The sequence below is a fragment of the Rhinolophus sinicus genome, chromosome 17 (genome assembly GCF_057876585.1).
Source record: "Rhinolophus sinicus isolate RSI-liver-muscle chromosome 17, RSI-T2T, whole genome shotgun sequence".
Taxonomy (NCBI): Eukaryota; Metazoa; Chordata; class Mammalia; order Chiroptera; family Rhinolophidae; genus Rhinolophus; species Rhinolophus sinicus.
In genome coordinates this window covers 57,759,798-57,779,240 of record NC_142517.1, presented here as the reverse complement: position 1 = coordinate 57,779,240, position 19,443 = coordinate 57,759,798, and the positions used below count along the sequence as shown (strand labels likewise).

Genomic DNA, 19,443 nt, shown 5'->3' with positions numbered 1-19,443 from the left:
GTTCTTACTGTTATCATTATCCCCCAAGATGGGTGCAGGCTCACCACCGCTCTGAGGAAACTGGCTCAGATTTAAAGTCCAGGCTGATCTACTAAAGCTAAGAAAATTTTAGAAATATTCATTTCCATGTAGTTAATGCTCCCAAGATAATACAAAAGAGGCATCTGGGCAAGTGTGCTGATTTTAGCGGAACATTGTATCCAAAGTTAAGAAATCATAATGGCCAGGAAAGAGATCCAAAGTTGAATCTCTCCTCCCAAACCTACTCTTCCTTCAGTATTCCCTATCTCAGTAAATATACCTCTAAGTGATCAGGCTGGCGGCCCGGGTCAAGAAAATGACACGCCTCTTCCTTTTCCAGGTCAGAACCACGGTTTGGGGCTGACCAAACTGGTTACGCCACCCTAAACTGCACGCGCCTCCCAGACTGCAGGCTTCTACCACAGGGGCGAACAGGCTCACTGCATCGCTAGAGAACAAACTGGATCATACCTGTCTGTGGCAGGGAGAGCTGACCAGAAAATCCAGAAGGCTCTGAGCCACACTGGCCCAGTTCCTCTTCCCTAACACACCAATCACATAAGGAGCGAGCGGGGACAGAGCTCGGGAGTGTTACTCTCGTAGGAATGTCTCCATTTGGAAACATGTGGAGTGAGGAACAAGCGTCCCTCTAATACCTTTTACCTGGTTGTACAAGTCAGGAACCTCAGCGTCAATCTGAGACACGTGGTCCCCTCGCCATGTTCCCACCCCACATCCTGCTCATCACCAAGTCCTGCCAATTTCACTTCCTAACTATGTCTTGAATCTGCCCTCTTTTCCATTCTACGGCCACTACTCAGTAGCCTAAGACTCTTATCTCTCACCTGGATCTCTCACCTCATCCGCTTTTGCTGTCTCCAATCTGTTCTCCATACTGCAGGCCCCAACTCCTTACATTTTTTTTTCTAAGTTCCTTGTTGCTCTTTGGTGAAAACTAAAATCCATAATGTGGGTCCAATGCTCTGCTGGTCTAGCCCATGCCTTGGGCAGCATGACTGTCCCCCTCACAGTAGGTCTTCCAGCCACCCTGCTTTCTTTGACTTCTCGGAAGAGATAAGCGTCACTCTGCTTCAGAATTCTTTCCTGTGCTGCTCCCTCTGCCTAGAATGCCCTTCCTTCCTTTCGATTCTTCCAGCTAACTCTTGCTCATCCTTTACATCTTAACTCAAATGCCACCTTCCCAGGGAAGCATCCCAGACCAGATCGGGTCCCCCTACTGAAGTAGTCAAGGTTTTTGTGAGCTTTTCCTTCATTTTTATTTTATGACAGTTGATAATAAGATAGTGTATGATTTTTGATTAATACCTGTTTCCCCCACTGTACTCTAAGCTCCATGAGGATAGGGGATCCTGTCCTTCAGTACCCGGCACAGTCAATGGCACATAACAGATGCCCAGTCAATATTTGTTGATTGGTTGGATGAGGGAGAAAATTGACTGGAGAAAAGGGCATGATCCCAGTGAATGGTTTTGGAGACCAAATTCCCTTCTGGGAAAGCAGAGCAGCCTGGGGAGACATGGGGTAGGGTGTTTGTGTATGAGTGGAGGTGAGGGGCACAAGCATTGGTGTAGAATCAGAGGCAAGAAGCTAGCAGCTCCACTGGCTGTATGTGGAAAACATGACTATAGCAGCACAGGGATACAGCAACGGAGAGGATTCCTGGTAGCATCCTTCTCAGATGAAATGCACACAGGATTTGAAAGTTGGCTAGAAGAACAGAAAATGCAGTTATTGGCAACAACCAAAGCAAAAACCACCAACAATATTATTCTGGGGTATAGACTCGTTTAGGTTGCTGCATCTACAGGTGAGTGGAGAATTTGTCGTTTTGTGAAATGCATAGCATCTAAATCCCCTCTTTAGTTTTGGGGAATCCCCAGGGCGAGAGTCCTTCTGGGAGGCAGCCGGATTTATTTCTGTTTCCCAAACCTGGTGTTCTAGCCTTCCTGGCGAGTCTCAATATTTCCCAACACCCTTGAATAAATTCCTTTCCTGCTTACATCAGCCATAATTAATTTCTGTTGTTTTCAGCCAAGAACCATAACTGGTAGAGTCTGGGGACAGGATGGCAGTGGCATCTGGCTTTTCTGTGCAGCCAAGGATGCGAGTGCCAAGCATGCAGACACTCCAGGAGTGGTGGCACGGCTTTGGCACCTGGAAGTTAGGGGCTTCTCGGGAACAGGGAGGAAAGGTGGCCATTTTGAAACAGATAGTCTTTGGATAGAGTCAGAATTCCTACAAATCTGTGAGTAGAGGCCACATCAGAGAAATCATCCGACTGCTGGGATACGTCCATGGTGTAGGTCACCTAATACACCCAGATTGGCGGCCTGGGAAAAACCTCGATAGGTGGAGGCCCAGAGAACCCACGGTTGGCTCATGGCCTGGAGGAAATGTAAAAGCCTGCCTCTCCTGGGCCTTCTTATACGTGTACTTTTCCTGAAGAGAACGCACTCTGGTAATCTGTTCAAGATATTTTCTACTTCTAGGACCCTGGGTGTACTATAAAGAATAAAACATGGGGGGACATAAGCAGCGAGTCAGAGTGCACTTGCCACGCTTCCTGCTGCCTTGAAGAATAGGCTGTCAGAGCAGGAAAGGGCCTGGGGACCATCCAGTCTCTGCACTCGGGCATCAGTGGGCCTCGGAGTCACCCAGGGAACTAGTCAACAATGTGGGTTCCCACAAGGTTCCCACCCCCACGGCTGATTCTCTAGGCCTAGGTTAAGCCCCAAGATCAAACTTTTGTCCACATTTTCCCAGGCATCCTAACATGAAATGCTTGAGAACACTGATTCTAGTCCTTTATCCCATCTTACAGAAGAAGAACTGAGACTCAAAAAGAAACGTTCTCCTGACCAAGTCCCCCAGAGAATCAGTGGTTGAGTGGGACACCACGCCCCAGCCTCCTGCCGCGCATTCTCCGAGGCTGCCGGGGGCGAGGAGAGGGCACAGAAAATATTTATTTCACAAGTCAATTGCGTGATTTTTGTCCCCTAACAGGGCCCTCCCTTACTGATGGTAAGAACGGCAGCTTGTCACGGGGAAATGCCAGAAATAAGGATGGATACCCTACTCTTATCTTTGTTAGAGAAACTTCTGTAGCCTTAGCTGATTAGGAAGCATTAAAGGAAAGCCAGGATTGACACAGCAAGGCCCTCAGCCTGACACAGTAGCAGCCAGTTCCAGTTCTGGGCCTTTCAATGCCATGTGTGACTTTAGACAAGTTACTCCCCTTCCCTGAGTCTCCGTTTTAACCAGGTTATACAATGGGGGTAAATCTGCTATCCACCCTGCCTACCTCCCAGGCCTCTAGTGTAAATATGCTTTGTAAACCCCAAGTGCTGCCCAAGTAGGAGGGATTACAGACACCAGCGATGAGACTAGAATACTGATTTCCACCAAGGGTCCCTTGAGGATGTGCTGGGCCTGTCTTAGATACAGTAGAGGAAGCAAAGAAGCTGCCAGCACTGCTCAGGGGAGATTCTCAGAGCCTTATGGACCGGCTGGCAGGGAGAGCCCTTCTGCTCACACAGCGCTACTAAGTCAGGGAACTTGTCATGAATGACGACCTCTCTCCTTGCCAGGTGCATATGTGTTGGGGATTCCAGGAGTCACAGGATCAGGGTCCTTCTGCCTCTGACCTGGTCCTGCCAGGACCCTCTGTCCACCTCCTAAAGTGTCCTAGCTCAGGAGCCCTAAGAAGTGTTCAGAAGGCCCCAGGGGACCAAGAGAAGTCATACCCCATGCTTTCCTGCCTCGGCCTGCTTTGACTGTTAGAGCAGGTTCGAGGGGTTGGCTTAGCTCAGCCAGAGTGTACCTTCCCTTCTTACCACATCATACCTCTCAGAACCATTTCCCCAGCTGGCAGGAGTCCAGTTCACCTGAAGTTATCAGGATGCCAGGATTCTTACACCATTCTGCCCAAAACTTGCTTTGTCACCTTGCTTGATCCCTTCATCTCTTTGAGCCTGTTTTCTCTTTTGTGAAGTGGGGGAAATAATTCTCTCCTCCCTCCATTATAGGTTTGATGTGTCCAATGAGAGCCCACCAAGGGAGGGCTTTGCTATTATCATTGTCTTGTAAGTGAAGAAGACAGAAGATGCCTGGACGAGGAGGGAGAAAGGTGGGCATAGAAAGACTTGCAACCCCAGGAGGCAGGAGCGCTCAGAAGAATCATTTAATTCCTGTCCCTACTTGGTGCTGTCCCAAGACAGCACCTTGTGATGCCAAGAGAAGACATGCCAGACTCAGGGAACCTGTGCTAATTAAGCTGAAAGAAAAGTTTTCAGTTAGAGCCCTAAACAGACGATTCCAGGACACAGGTGAAAGGTCATCTAGGCCAGTGATTTTCAAACTTTTTTTTAGCAGAACCCTTTCTTTAAGATAAAGCAAACCCCTCTTCAGCTACTTCTGAAGAATCACTGAGACTCCAGGAAGCACTACTCACTTATTGCGCAGATGGGAAAAATGAAGCTTAAAGGGGGGATGGAATGTTGCCAATGCCACAATAAACCAGTGGTTAAAACAAACAAATTTAAAAAAACAAACAAACAAAAAAAAAAAACCCACCCTTCAATGGAGGTCTCTAACCCTCAGCATAGGAGTCTCCAGCTCAGTGCAGCATCAAAGAAAAATGCAATTTCCTTCATTTCCAGGCTATTTACACATCCTGAGGAAGGAGGCTCAGAAAGGGGGTATCAGGTAGTAAATGGGGGCCATGTATTGACCCAGTTGTAATAAATAAATCTTACAGGGGAGCAGGGTCTCTTATCTCCTTTGAAAACAAGAATGTTTGGCAGGATGGTTCTGAGGGCTGAGCTCCTTGCTGAAATAAAGCAGAAGCCACTGGACAAAAGGAAATTCCATTCAGCTGCCATGGTTCTGGCTTCTCCATTGCTCCTCAGAGAGCTAGCTGCCAGCCTTTGCCCATGGCCAACTGAAGATCAACCCAACCACGTAAGGGCCCCGGGTGTCTCCCACCGATGGCCATGGGGTACTTGCCTGAGCCATGAGCTAGAGAGTGACTTTTGGTGGTCCTCCTGGGTTGGCTTCCTGCCATGGGAAGCTGACAGCCCAGGGTGGGGAGTAGGCAGAGTCTTATCCACAGTTACTCCACCATGTTGATATGGGTGAGATGCTTGAATGGAGAGGACGGACAGGACTGAAGGCCCCGTGCTAAGAGAGTTAGAGACTTAAGCCAGGTTCCACTGTCGCTTGTACCGAGCTGGGGGAGGGGGTCACCCTCTTATTTGTCTATCCCAGCAGTCCAGCAGAGGAGGGAGGAACGCACTCCAGATGCTCAGCTGGGAAGCAGGGAAGGTGGGGGGATTGGGAAGTGTCAGGAGGAGATGCTTGGAGCTGGCGGGGCTCCCCAGGCAACCAGGAAGTGCTGCTTCCTGCACCAGGCAAGTCGCCACTGCCGCCCACTCTGGAGCAGCTGAGAGGTCCAGCCAGATGGAGGACAGGGCTGAGGACAGGCACTCCCCAGGGACGGAAGGGATCCAGGGAGGCCACCGGGAGTCCTTTGTCCGTGCACACCACCCGCCCAGGAAAGACAAGTGGCTGATGTGGGTCTGCCTGAAGGACATCACTGCCTCCAGTTCTCTGTTCTAGGGATGACTATTGCCACTAGGGTGAAGCAGAATTGCTTTCTGAAAGCAGTGAGGTCCAGCAAAAGGCCCCTGGGCCCCAGCTCTCTAGGTGAATATTTGCTCACCTAGAAAACAGATGCGCCATTTTGGAGGATTGATCATCACGCAGGAGAACTCGCAGACGTGTTCTGATCAAACCCGCATTCCAACGTCGGAGGGCACATCCTTTCTGTTCAGGGCCTCCCCAGCCCCAGCCACTCCTTGCCATGAGAGACTCTCAAAATGTTCCAAATGGAGGGCCCTTTAGAGACCAGAGAGTTTTGTGGCTTTCACACTGTTCTACAGCTAAAGAGAGGCCTCCATCGTACTGCAAGGGAGGCCCCGGGGTGAGAGCTTAGACTCCACCCTCATTCCGCCCAAGGCCCCCACTTTCATCTTTACTGCATTGAAACCTCATTCAAACAAGAGACTGTGATACTAAACACAAACTTGAGGTCCTCTTTCAAGTCTATTGTTCTCCTTTCCGCTTTGTTGTGCATTACCCTGAGCAACTTAAAAACCTGTGTCCCACATATCAGTGAAATCTTATAGATGATGTAATACAGAATTGTACACCTGAAATCTATGTAATTTTACTAACAATTGTCACCCCAATAAATTTAATAAAATAAAATAAAATAAAAACACACAAAAAACCTGCGTCCCAGGTTCCTCATCTATAACCAGAAGAGTAATAGTACCGTCTCCATAGGGTTGTTGTATGAAGTGAATTAGTGTATGGAATGCACTTAGCACATGTTGTGCCTGAGTCACAATAAAAAATGTATGTCAGGGATGGTTGTTATTATTATCATTATTATTATTTTAAGATGATAAGGGTGAGCCCCAGAGAGTAGAAGGGACTTCCCCAAGTGACGAGGGAACTTGGTAGCAGAGAGGCAGGTAGCATCAATGTTTCCTGACTGTTTAGTGGAGTCCTTTATGTCTTAAACATTTTAAGGTTGTCTCTGTGGAAATCTTTGAAGATAAAATCCCATTTGGGGGAGGGCACACAATATAAGGAGCCTCTGGCACAACCTCTGTGATCCTCAGAAGAGGAGGAGGGGGAGTGAGGGTGTAAGAGGAAGAAGAGGGGAGAAGGAGGAGAGAGAGGACAGAGGAGAGTGGAGGAGGACGAGGTGGAAGGAAAACAGTCTTAAGCCCTCTTAGCCACTAAACAGGAGATGGTGTCTTAGCTCAGGCTGTTATAACAAGATACCACAACCTGGGTGGCTTATAAACAACAGAAACTTATTTCTCACAGTTCTGGAGGCTGGAAGTCCAAGATCAAGGCACCAGCGTGCTGAGGGCCCTCTTCCTGGTTCGTAACTGGCACCTTTCCTCACATGCGGGAAGGGACTAGGGAGCCCCCCTGGAGCCTCTTCTCTAAGGGCACCATTCCTGAGGACTACACCTTCATTACTTAAGCACCTCCCAAAGACCCCACCTCCTAATCCCATCATGGTTAGGGGGTAGGATTTCAACATATGGATTTGCGGGGGACACAAATATTCAGACCATAGCATACGAGAATGATCTCACTGGGGATGTTCTTGAGGGGACATCTTAAGTAGGTAGAGGAAATAGACCTCAAAAATATTTGAAGGGGCCGGCCCGGTGGCTCAGGCGGTTAGAGCTCCGTGCTCCTAACTCCGAAGGCTGCCAGTTCGATTCCCACATGGGCCAGTGGGCTCTCAACCACAAGGTTGTCAGTTCAAGCCCTCGAGTCCCGCAAGGGATGGTGGGCAGCGCCCTCTGCAACTAAGATTGAACACGGCACCTGGAGCTGAGCTGCCTCCCGGATGGCTCAGTTGTTTGGAGCGCGTCCTCTCAACCACAAGGTTGCCGTTTTGGACTCCCACAAGGGATGGTGGGCTGCGCCCCCTGCAACTAGCAACGGCAACTGGACCTGGAGCTGAGCTGTGCCTTCCACAACTAAGATTGAAAGGACAACAACTTGACTTGGGAAAAGTCCTGGAAGTACACACTGTTCCCCAATAAAGTCCTGTTCCCCTTCCCCAATAAAATCTTTAAAAAAGAAAAAAAATATTTGAAGTCTAAGAATTTTGTTTGGGGGATAAGGAATATAGTTTGGGTTGCGCAGGGTCTCAACCTGATTTACAATCAATTTCAGTGCAGTGACAGCCGCGTGAATCTCTCCTATCAATCTAAGCTGAGCCATGGTCCGCAGTGGCCCAGGTGAGGTCAGGAAGGCTGCAACCAGCTTGGGAAGATCCCTCCTCATTGTCTGAGGAACAGTCACTGCTTGTGCTCAGCTGTTAAAGAGAGTGAATCCTGTCACTTTCTGACTGACTGGGCAAGGTATTTAAACCAAAGGTTTAGTTTAATCATCTATAAAATTGGGATTGCAGATCTTGCCTCATAGTATTACTGGGAGGGTCAAATGGGATAATACACATACTAGCATGTAGAAAGTGCTCAATAAATGTTTGTGACTGTTAGTATTAAATGTAGCTTCTTTCCCCCATGTGTGTGCAATGGCTTCCCCATCTTCTGTCCAGCTGGGGCCTACATTCGTTAGGATTTGGTTTGCCTATAAAGAAATAATCCCCAAATAGTGGTAATATAGAAAAGACAGAAGTTTATTTCTTCTCACATAAAATCTGGATGGGTGGTCAAGGGTAGAAAGTAGTTCTCCAGTGTTTGGGATCCAGACACTATCTTATAATGTCATACGTGGCTTTGACCTCATGATACAAGATGGCAGCATTCAAGTTCTAGGCAGTGAATGAAAGGATGAAGGAACCAAAGGGTGCTTATAAGCTATCTCTTAAGAAAGGTTCCTGAAAGCTGTTGTACTACATTGTCGGCTTATATGCTATTGGCCAGAACATTGTCACATGATCACCTCTAGCTGCAAGAGGAGCTGGGAAATGTAGTCTTTATTATGGACAGCCATGTATCCAGCTAAACATTGGTGGATATATTCCTACAGAAGGGCAGAATGGATATCAGAGACCCATAGCAATCTTTGCCCAAAGCCTCTGGCTTGTCCAGGCCAGCTAGGTAGGTGGGGACCAGATACCTGAGCACTGAAAAACAGGGACGGGAGCGTGCTGCTTCTCCTCATACTCCCATGGGCTCAGTGTGGATCTGAGAATGTGGAACTAGAACTAGAACTCAGGCCTCCTGCCATGGATCAAAGAAAGTCCTGTCCTGCTTCCCCGGACCCTCCCCAGCCTCAACTCTAAAGGCAAGAAGGATACGAGAGAGTCAGCTGACTGCCCCCTTGTGGCCAAAGACAGGACAATGAGCAAAGCAGAAGTTCGAGGGGCAGAGTGGCACAGTGAGCAGGGGCTTGGCACAGCATGATGGCACTGCCCACAGCAGGATGCACACTTGAAAAATCATGGGGAGGCTGGGCCACTAACCAGTGCCACAATCCAAATGTCAAACTGGACAGACAAATCTGCACTGGGAGCTTCCACCCTTCTTTCCCAATAATAACAACACTCCAGCAGGCTACCTGGCTTCTGCCAGGGACTCAGGAACACCTGCCCCCAACTACTAGGGAAGGAAAAGTTCACTAGTAACTCTCTATCCGGGTGCTTCTGAAACAAGCGATCAGACCCCTTCTGCTTCAGGAGTTTCCCTGCTGATAGCTACAAAGGAACAGGCAAGTCCACTGTCACAGATGCACCAGCTCTCCCCTCATGTGCGTGCAGTGGAAGAGCATAGACTAGGGGTAGGACACCAGCTTCTAGCCCAAAATCTGTCACCGATTCAGCTGAGGCATCCCTTCTTCTTTCACTGTCCCTTTCCTGGCTCTGCCTTAGTCACCTCTTCACACACTCACATAAGGTTCTTGAACCTACTCCAGACTCACTGGTTCTATTTTTTAAGCAGTTCCCCCAGGAGATTCATGTGCAGTTAGTTTGGGGACCAAGAAGCTGAATGGCTTTTGAGGTCCAGCTTGGAGTGATCTGTTTCTGAGGGTCGGGTCTGTCTGAACAGTACCGTCTGAGATCTCACCCCATCCCCTCCTACCATCCTTATCCCAGGGGCCAGAGGTCTTCAAGTCTCTCAAAAATATTGCACTTTCCCTTCAAGAATTCTGTCCTTGTTGGGTGCTGGCCCTGTCGCATGTTGTTTCCTTCAGTGTGAAATGCCCTGCCAAGTGCCCTGCCTCCTGTTTCTACCTGTCAAAATGCTCTTCACTTGTCAAGGCTCCACTGAAACACGACCTCTTTCAGGAGGCATCTGGAATCTGCCTCATGAGAAATCCCTCCTTCCTTCCCTGGGCTTCCACAAATAGTTGTACATCCACTGTAGCACAGGCTGTCCCCAAGAGATGGTTAGCTTCCATAGATTGGTGCACAACCCACCTGCCCTGCATGGCTGGCAACCCCTCAAAGCTGGGAATCAAATCTTCCTGCAGCCTGATTATAGACAGCACTTAATCCTCAATCCTTGGAAGCCGAAGGAGAAACGTCAGGAAGGAAGGCGGGCCTGGCAAAGACACAACTGAGAGGTAATGAGAAGAGCCCAAACACAGACAGCAGGGCGGGAGGAAATGGCCCACCCTGTCCCCTAAGTGGAATGAGTAGTCTTATCTCCTGGACAGTTTCAAGGGATTGTGCTTCAGAAAAATACCCACTTCTCTGCCTGGGATGCACTTCTTGTCTGGCCTTTCAGGCTTAAGCTCTTCTGGCCAATAATTCCTTAATTCACCTTGCGTCCTCTTCAGGCAAAGAGGTGATGGAAGGCTGTAGAGTTTGCTCTGCATTTATCAGTCAGAAAGGGGCACCGGGAAGAAGAAATTACCTCCTCTGTCACAGAGCCCTGTAAGGAGCAGGGCAAGCGGAGGCAGGCTCTGGATGCTGTGGTTCAATCTCAAGTGTTTCTCAATTTCTGTTTCTGCCTCTGGAACACCCTTGGACTAAAGTATTTCAGAAAGGTCAGGTGGGGTGGGAATGGGAGAGTTATTTAGGCCCTGTTATGCTGACTGGCCAGGTTGCCTCCTGAGTCCCTTTCTTTGCGCGAGGTACTGAGGTACTAGGCTAGGAACTTACACACTCACCTAATCTACATTATACGTGTGATTATCTTCGTTTCAGACGAAGGACCTTGGCAGTCCCCTGGACCCGTCTCTTGCTTCAACAGTGTTTGGGTGGAACAGACCCAGGGACGCCCCTTCTTCCAGCCTCTGACCACCTTCCAGACTCTTCCAGTTGCAACCTTCAGAACCTTCTCAGCCAGCCTCGGCCTCTGAGACCAGCCAACACTGTTTTTTGAGCTTGACTCTTCATTGCCAAGCAACCATGTGCTCCCAAGTTTGTCAGAATTATTCCACCAAAGTGGAGGCCACTGTCAACCACCTGGTCAACCTGCCCTGTGGGCCTCCTCCACCTACCTCTCTCTAGGATTCTGTTTCAACCTCAGTGAGGTGGCTCTGGAGGGCATGGGCCACTTCTTCCATGAATAGGCTGAGGAGAAGTGCGAGGGCACCAAGATGCAAAACCAGTGTGGCAGCTGCACCCTCTTCCAGGACCTGCAGAAGCCTTCCCAAGATGAGTGGGGTAAAACTCAGGAAGCCACAGAAGCTGCCACAGTCACGGAGAAGAACCTGAACCAGGCCCTTTGGGATCTGTATGCCCTGGGTTCTGTCTGCACAGATCCCCACCTCAGTGACTTCTTGAAGAGCCACTTCCTAGGTAAGGAGGTGAAACTCAACAAGAAGACGGGCGACCACCTGACTAACCTCTGCAGGCTGGTCGGCCCCAGGCTGGGCTGGGCAAGTATCTCTTTGAAAGTCTCCCCCTCAAGCATGATTAGGAGCCTTTGGAGCCCAGAGGCCTTTGAGGGGCCCCCCTGGTGTTGGGCTTCTGCCCGAGCCTCTCCCTGCAACCACTAGGCAGCCTTCTAACCATCCTGGAGCCGTCTCCCATGCCATGGACTAAATTGAAACAATAAAGCGTTTTGCAGGGGGGAAAAAGGGGGGTGGGGGACTGAGGCTGAAAGAGACTAGATTACTTGACAGCATTATACAATCAGATTCAAAGTCAGGTCTATACGGCTCCAAAACTTGTGTTCTTTCTACCCAACCCAGAACGAAATTTCCAGCAAGCCCTGTGTCTTTCCCATTCCTCCAACGTCTCTGAGGTCCTTCCATCTCTAACAGGGCCTCCTCAGTGGGCTCCCTCCCCCAGGGACTGACCATTCAGGGGCCTCTAGGTTTGCCCCTTCTTTCGCTGCTGCAGGAAAATAAGAGATCCAAAGGCATCTTTTGTGTCCTATCATATTCTTTTTTGTACACCTAACCTCACAGAAAATAAACCCCAAAGCTGAAAACTCTAATTTGTGACATTCCTCGTGGTGGCATCCACTCTCCCATGACAGCACTCAGCCTGAGAATCTGGTCAGGTTCTACCTTCAGCCTCCAGACCACATTCCCCGCCCCATGTGTCACAGAAGCCCTCACCCGGTCATTCTGTAAGTAAGCTTGGCCACCTCGTGTTGTTGGCATCTGGGCAAGGCCCAGCAGTGCTTTTCCAGGGACACTCACTTTTTACTTTTCCTTTGACAAATTCAGGGGAGTCCCCAAGTAGGGAAAGCCCCTCCCCATTCATAACCCCTCACATCTGCTTCAACCTGGGGCTCCAAGGCTGGGCAAGGATGAAGATAAAGTAGGTGTATAGATTGTAAATAGCTGTACTTTTATCCGTCTGGTAGAATAAAGCATTTCACTTTCTCCCACAAATTATCACACCTGTCACCCTGAGTTAAAGTTTCTGGCTTCCTGGCCTAGACAGTGAGCTCTGGGAGGGCAGTGGGCTGCCTGTCATTGGACACCCCACGTCCAGTATAGTCTCTAAAAAAGAGACTCAAATAATAAAAGGGATAGAAGGAGAGGGAGCAGATGGTACTAAATATGGCTGCACATCTGAATAGGGGACCCTAAGGGCACTTGGATTATTATCAGCAGTGGCCCCTCCACTCCCATTGAAGCCTCCTGAGACCACACCGTGCCTTCTGCCACTTTCTTCCATTGGAACAAGTCTGTTGATCCTGCCAACCTGCAGGGAAGTTCACGGTGCCCTTCATAATGTCACAGAACGTTCACCAGTCCCTAGTGGCCTGCTGCTCTTTACCCTGTTTCCTTGAAAGTGTCCTTGAGTCTCCATAAAGTGTGTGTTTTCTCATCTAGCACCATGTTCTTTGCTTCTTATGGCAAGTCCCACACCACTTTATACACCTTTGGCCAGCACACAACATAAGTAGGAGAGAGAGAGGCCCCAGCAGAGTAAACAACTCAGTAATAGAACACACAGCCGATGGCCCAGCAGACGCTCACTGGCTAAGAGTGGCCCAGACAGGCGGTGGCCAGTAGAGGAGAGTGCCCAGTGCAGTCCTCCAAGTTCACTCTCGTTGTCTGCGAGCAGAGTTTAGCATCACTGACACCCTGGGAACGAAGGGCAATTCATCCTGCAACAGAGGGCAGGGAGGTGCGCTGCCGCTGCCGCTGAGAAGGGCACTGCTGTTTCTGAAGGAGCCCAGTGTGGTTATTCAGGGAGCTGTAATTAAGCTCATCTATAATTTGATAAGTGGAAGCAGCCTCACATTTTATAGAGTAATTAAGTCTCACCGAGAGAGCAGCACAGTGTTTCTGGGCCCCAGCATCCCCTGAGGTTGGTCACATTTACACTCTCTCCTCTAACACATGTCCCATCCATGCTGAGGCCAGGACAGTCCTCGGTCACAGGCCTGGAATACTTCCTAGCCCTGCTCTCTCTACCCCAGGCCCTCCATTAGTGCCCAGGCCATCGGTAAATCCCACAGACACAACAGACACACCTGTAGTGAAACACAGGAAAGCCTCAACCTCCCATCAGTGCTGCTCTCTGCAAAACTGTCGCCTAGGAGAAAGTTGAGTTTAGTGTTTCCCACCCATCACTCCTTCACAGACTACATGGCCAGCCTCTGACTGAGCAGAATCCAGCCCAGCTCAAGGTCCCTGATCAGGAGACGGTGGTCGCCTGGGGGTAAAGGAAGAAGCCCCAGGGTTGAAAGCCAGACATGGGTTTCTATCTTGGCTGTCCCACTTTCTGGCTCTGTGATCTCAGGCAAATTGCTTCACCTTCCTGAGGCTCAGGTGCCTTATCTGTAAAATGGGAATATGGGCCTGCCTAACTCATAAGCTGTTTATGAGGATCAGATGAAAGGCAGGTGTGAACACACTTATTTGTGAAGGGGCATATGTATGTGAGAAGTGGTGAGCATCTCCCCAAATGTATTAAAGCCTGTCTCAAAGTTCTTGGCTGCTTGAGGGGACACAGGTGGCCATTCAACCTGGTGTGTGTCATCAATAATGAGGGTTGGGACAACCACAGCTGAAACTTTCTGTTCAGACAGTATGGAGTATGGAAACCTTGTCAAAAGAGGGACCTGGACTCTTGAACTTGACTCAGCCATTTCCAAATATCCAATGGGTTAGTTGACTAAATTTAAATTGTTCTGTGTGGGAGGAGATCCAAGATGGTGGAGTAAACACTGTGCCTGGTTCCTTTCATGAACACATTAAAATTACAACTAAGTTATAGAACAATCAACCTGGAGACCATCTGAAGTCTAGCTGAACAGAAGTTTTATAACTAAGGATGTAAAGAAGTCACGCCTAGTCTGATATGAGGGGCAGAGATGTAGAATGGGCCCCAAACCTGCATGTGGTGGGTGAGAATCAGGAGGGATATCTCGACCACAGAGGTTCCCCACAGAGGAACTAGGGACCCCAGCCCCACACTGACTTCCCCAGCCCAGAGTATTGGTGCCGAGAAGAGGAGCCCCCACAAAATTTGGCTGTGAAAAACAGTGGGAATTTCAACAGTCCAGGTGAGACAGAAAGGCTGCAGGAAACCCAGGCATCCTCTTAAATGGCCCACACACAGACTCATTTGCTTGCAGGCACTCACCTGGGACTCCAACGGAGGGACGGTGACTCGGGGATGTTGGAGACATATGCAGGGCAGACTGAGGTGTGTGGCTTCAGAGTAAGAGCTGGAGGACCATTGCCATTTTCCCTGTGTGGGGTCCTGCTCCCGTGTAGCTGGCTGTGGGTGTCATCTTTCCTGCGTTGAGCCCGCCCCCTACACTTATGGCCAAATCTGAATCTGATTGGCCTGGTGAGCTCCACTGCTCCACTCTGCTCACTCACTGAGACCACACCCCACCCAACTTCCTCAACACCAGAGGCACTTTCTCATGAGCAGCCAGCCCCACCCGCATTGCATTCTTCTTGGAAAACTGTCAGAATCTGTGGGCCCCAGGTGAGCGGCAACTGACCTCAGTGTGAGACTTTTGCTGAGTAGCTCCAGGCTCAGCACTGGCACCAAATCAGAATTTACATTAAACTGGTGACCACAGTTCTTCCCACTGTAGTGACTACCTGAGATTCTGCCTCACCCAACTTGCATACCAAACAAGGTTTTATCAGCAGCAGGACCTTACGTGAGCCAGCAGGTGCAGCCAGCCTCAGGGTGTCCTGGCTTTTTACACCGCTACCCCAGGCCCAGTACTGGTGATAGACATCCTCAGTTCGCAGCATGGCGTCTCCCACACACCTCTAGGTTTAGAACAGGCAGAGAACAGCTGTGGATCTTTTTGTAGCTCCTACCAGGTAGTCCCCAGCCAATCACAGGCAGTGAGTGACCTGGGCCTACACTGGAGTCCCTCACAAGAGGTGTGAGAATCAACATACTTGGAAGTTGGCTTCAGACCACAGCAGAGCACGGTCCAATTAGCCCCACAAGTGGCACACACAAAGGGTGGTCTCAACAGGCACCAGAGACTGCTGGGGCGAATGCCACTCAGTGGGGAAAGTTCCCACACAGCAGCCCATAAGCTGTGGATATGGCCAAATGCCACAGCGAGTCAGCCTAGGGTCAATACCACCCACTGATGTGCCAGTAACAATCAAGGCTTAACTATAACAGGGGGGCACACGAGGGACACTCCTGAAGAACCCAGAGCCGTGGATCAGGGAGACTGTGCCAGGACCCCACAGGTCATCTACTACTTAGGCCGCCTGGCAAGACTGGGAGATATAACAAACCTACCTAATACATGGAAACAAACACAGAGAGGCAGCCAAAATGGGAAACCAAGAAATACATCCCAAATGAAAGAAAAGGAGAAAACTCCAGGAAAAAAAACTAAATGAAATGGAAGCAGGCAACCTATCAGATACAGAGTTCAAAACAATGGTTATAAGGATGCTCAAGGAACTTAGTGAGAACTTCAACAAAGAGATAGCAAGCATAAAAAAGGGACACAGAAACCATGAAAAGAATCAGTCAGAAGCGAAGGATACAATAACTGAAATGAAGAATGCACTAGAAGGAATCACCAGCAAACTAGATGAAGCAGAGGATCGAATGAATACTTTGAAAGAAAAGGTGGCAGAAAACACTGAACTGGAACAGCGAAAAGAAAAAAGAATTTAAAAAAAAATGAGGATAGTTTAATGGACCTCGGGGACAACATCAAGCGTAACAACATTCTCATCATAGAGGCACCAAAAGGAGAAGAGAGAGCAAGGGATTGAGAACCTATTTGAAGCAATAATGACTGAAAGCTTTCCTAACCTAGTGAAGGAAATAGACATACAAGTCCAGGAAAGCACAAAGAGTCCCAAACAAGATGAACCCAAACAGGCCCACACCAAGACACATTATAATTAAAATGACAAAGGTTAAAGACAAAGAGAGAATCCTAAAAGCAGCAAGAGAAAGGCAACTAGTAACTTATAAGAGAGCTCCCATAAGGTTGTCAGATGATTTCTCAACAGGAAATTTGCAGGCCAGAAGGAACACATACAAAATATTCAACGTGATGAAAAGAACGACCTACAACCAAGGTTACTCTACCCAGCAAGGCTATCATTTAAAATTGAAGGACAGATAAAGAGCTTCCCAGACAAGGAAAAGCTAAGAGTTCATCACCACCAAACCAGTATTACAAAGATTGTTAGAGGGACTTCAAGATGAAAAAAAAAGAAAGAAAAAAGATCAAAATTATGAATAATAAAATGGCAATAGCTACATATCTATCAACAATTACCTTCAATGTAAATGGATTAAATGGTCCAATCAAAAGACATAAGAGGGCTGAATGGACAAGAAAACAAAACGCTTGCATATGCTTCCTACAAGAGACTCATTTCAGATTGAAAGACATACACAGATGAAAAGTAAAGGAATGGAAAAAGATATTTCATGAAAATGGAAAAAAAAAATCTGTGGTAGCAATACATATACCAGATAAAATAGACTTTAAAACAAAGGCTATAACAAGAGACAAAAAAGGACCCAGTAATCCCACTTCTGAGTAGTTATCCAAAGAAACCCAAAGTGCTACTTCGAGGGGACATACTCATCCATATATTCATTGCAGCATTGTTTACAATAGTCAAGATGTGGAGGCAGCCTGAATGTCCGTCGAAAGAAGAATTAATAAAGAGGAGGCAGTACATATATACAGTGGAATATTGCTCGGCCAGAGAAGGGAATAGGTTCTTGCCATCTGCAGCGCCATGGATAGACCTGGAGGGTATTGTGCTGAGGGGAGTATGTCAGACAGAGAAAGACAGATGCAATGTGATTTCGCTTATATGTGAAACTAAAGAACAAAACAAACAAACAAAACAAAAACAGACTCATAGATACAGAGAACATTTTGATGGTTGCCAAATGGGAAGGGAGTTGGGGGTGTGGGTGAAAAAAGGGGAGGGGATTAAGAAATACAAATTGGTTGTTATGCAGTAGTTATGGGGATGTAGGGCATAGCACAAGGAATATAGTCAATAATATTGTAATAACTATATATGGTGTCAGATGGGTACTAGATTTATTGGGGTGATAGATGGGAGTGGTTTGGGGGTAGGATGAAAAAGGTGAAGTATTAAGGAGTACAAACTAGTAGTTACAAAATAGTCATGGGGATGTAAAGTAAAGCATAGGGAATATCGTCAATAATATGGTAATAACTATGTATAGTGCCAGGTGGGTACTAGACTAGTCAGGGGGGGTCACTTCTTAAATTATATAAATGTCTAACCACTGTGCTATACACCTGAAATTAATATAAAATAATATTGAAAAATATAAATAACAGAAAAAAAATAAATTGTTCTGTGTGGTTCTGGGTCACAGCCAAGCGCCAAAAGAGTTAAGTTAGAAGTGGTAGATTTCAGCTCAGTCTTTGGATAAATTTTCCCTCACTAAGGAAATGCCCTCTTGGGAAGTAATGAGTTCTCTGTCACTGCAGGGCTTCAAGGCCTGGTCAGCTCCCAGGAAGCTGAGTGTCAGGCTTGATGTTGGCATGAGTTCCCTTTCCTTCTCTGAGGTTCTGGGGGTCCTGGCATCCTCTCCCAGCCCTAATCCCCAGCCCCGGTCACTGGTCCCTGGCCCAGCTGATGCTCAGCCCGTACCTCTGAAGTCACCTCTTGGACAGCTCCTTCTTCAGTGCCTACACACACCGGGAAGGCCTTATGATGCTCTGGGTTTGTTTGGCCTGCACCGGAGCACAGAGCCTCACAGCCCTCCTTGTTCCGTCTTCTCACTGAGGGATTCTCGAGCTCACACATATATAATCCTCAAGCCCTTCGAGGCCAGCTCTCTCTGTTCAAGGTTTGGGTTTCGGTGTTCCTAGAGCATGCCCTCAGAAATGCCCCTGATGGGGGTGGTGTTAGCCCAGTCAAGGCAGATTTCCTACTGGAGGGCCACTGGTGGGTGCCCCAGCACACTCTCTAGTGGCACCCAGAGCCGAAACGGGGAGGGAAGCAGGAGCTGGCTCACGTGCAGCACTCTCTGGTCGCCACTGTGCACACGCTCACAGACTTTTCTCACTGTTACATAACTGAGGCATTTTTCCCTCCTCATTTTATATCCTGGTGCCATCTGCCCTGCTTTTCATGCATCACTAACTCCGGCCTGGAGGTTAGATCTGGCTTGGCTGCCCGGCTGTATCCCTCACTGACAAGTCTTGGGGTAGTCTATTTCCTTACGTGTAAAATGAAGTACTAACCCCACCCTGCCTACTTGCCAGGACCGCTTTGAGAATCAGGGGAGAGGAAGGGGTGAACTGACTGTGTAATGTGCCCAGAGTATACAGATGTGCCTGGTTGTTGCCTGGCAGCCTGAGCCTGGTGCCACCGGAGCCAGGGAGCCTGGGCTAGCTCATAGCTGCACCTGTACCAGAAGACATTTGCACAGCTTTGCAGAGCCGGGCCCTGTCTGAAATACAGGAACTGAACAGGCCTCACAAACAGGGAGTCTTTGGTAGACCCCCTGCTATGGGCAGCAGAGGCACAGCCCCAGCAGTTTGCGGCAGGCAGGGCCAGGCTGGCCTGTCACCTGCTCACAGGCCTCTTGGCCCCAAGTGGCATGTTAAGCGCTGCATGTGCTCTATAACAAGGCACTGCCAGGAGCATCTTGCAAAAGAGCCCTCACCCAGCCTCCAGCCATCACAGGAGGGTTGGTGCCAGCTAAAGGCAGTAGACCATAGGTCCCACACGCAGAAGTACTACCTGGCTAAGTCCCAGGTGCAAGCTGAGCCTCGCCTGACCCCCTCCCAGCCCTAGGCTTTGCCAGCACGCTGCCCCTCCTCCTGCCTGAGGCACTGAGGGCCTGGACCTCAAGCCGCCTGCTGAAGGTCACATCACAGGGTGGTAGAGCGGCACTGGCAGCAGGTGCTGGACTCTCTCCCTACCTCACAGGCCCTGGAGAAGATCAAATGAGATCAGGAATGCTTG

The 19,443-nt window shown here is 48.9% G+C and overlaps 1 pseudogene; it reads left to right on the top strand.

The window, feature by feature from the left end:
* Positions 1-10,284: 10,284 nt before the first annotated feature.
* On the top strand, positions 10,285-11,547 carry LOC109442808 (ferritin light chain-like; annotated as a pseudogene).
* Positions 11,548-19,443: the final 7,896 nt, after the last annotated feature.